We start from the raw sequence: 1,226 nt of genomic DNA, 5'->3' as shown, positions 1-1,226 counted from the left end.
TTACATCTTATCCCAGAGTGGAAGATTATTTCGCATTCATTAAAGTGTTTCTGTGTTTCCAAGGGTGCCACAGAGCTCTACAGACTGTCTGGTTCAGTCAACAGAGCATGTGACAATCTCAGAGTCCTGAGTTTAAGCCCCACATTAGATGTGGAGTCTATTTAAAAAAAAAGAAAAAAAAAAACAATTGGCAAATGGCTATTGTCAATACGTCATTCAGGTCCTTAATCTGGGTAGAGTGGCATCTGGTCAGTGGTGCCAGCCTCATATCAGTCTGGGGCAAAGCAATTCCTTGTTTATCCCGGCTTGGCTTTCAGTCTGTGCCGGTGCCTGGTTCATGCCCTGGACACACGGGTTGAAAAAAACAAAATACATCATTCAAAACCATACATATTTAAAGAAAAAAAAGTGTTTCTATGTTTCCAAGAATAGCAACATCCAAGAGCCACATCAGAAACTAGCATGATGTGGGGACTATGATTGCTAATCAATGCAAAGGTAAGTCTGGAAGTAAAAAAGTATATAAAGTATGTTTGATCTTACATCTTCACCCTGAGGTCTTATAGGAGACCTGTTAAAAGTTTTTTGCTTTTCAAGTTTATTTATTTCTGAGAGAGAGAGAGAGCATGCAAGCATGAATTGGGGAGGGGCAGAGAGAGAAGGAGAGAGAAATTCCCAAGCAGGCTAGAATCCACAAAACATGAAATCACGACCTGGGCCAAAACCTAGAGTCAGACACTTAACCAACGAGCTACCCAGGTACTCTAACCTCTTAAAAGTTCTCTACTTTATTATCTCACTTTGAGAGATAAGAATGAGAGAGAGAGAGATCATGTTTATATATTGTTATAAGAAAGCACAGTTAGAATTAAAGATGTAAAATATCTAGTTCACATGGGGGAATGTCATGATTGAAATGGTTTCAAAACATTTCAATAGAAGGAGAGAAAAATGAAGTTGGTAACTGCTGAAACTGAATGCTGGCTCCACGGGCACTCATTATACTATTTTCTATTTAGTCTGTATTTGAAGTTTTTCATAGTAAAAATCTTAAAAATTTTACAAGGATTGAGGAAGTAGACATTCACATGTTATTTTTAAAAATAAATTCCTGGGGCGCCTGGGTGACTCAGTCAGTTAAGCGTTCGACTTCGGCTCAGGTCATGATCACACGGTTCATGGGTTCGATCCCCATGTCGGGTTCTGTGCTGACAGCTCAGAGCCTG

At 39.4% G+C, this 1,226-nt stretch overlaps 1 non-coding gene across 1 annotated transcript; it reads left to right on the top strand.

Annotated features, from left to right (window-relative positions):
• The first annotated feature begins 219 nt into the window (after positions 1 to 219).
• LOC120237857 lies at positions 220 to 354 on the top strand. The gene has a single exon (XR_005530065.1). It is a non-coding gene; the product is annotated as a small nucleolar RNA SNORA48 (small nucleolar RNA).
• Positions 355 to 1,226: the final 872 nt, after the last annotated feature.

This window comes from Hyaena hyaena, unplaced genomic scaffold (assembly GCF_003009895.1).
Source record: "Hyaena hyaena isolate Hyena2069 unplaced genomic scaffold, ASM300989v1 scaffold_191, whole genome shotgun sequence".
Classification (NCBI taxonomy): domain Eukaryota; kingdom Metazoa; phylum Chordata; class Mammalia; order Carnivora; family Hyaenidae; genus Hyaena; species Hyaena hyaena.
The sequence above is the reverse complement of the archived record's forward strand: the minus strand, read 5'-3'. Positions and strand labels throughout refer to the sequence as shown.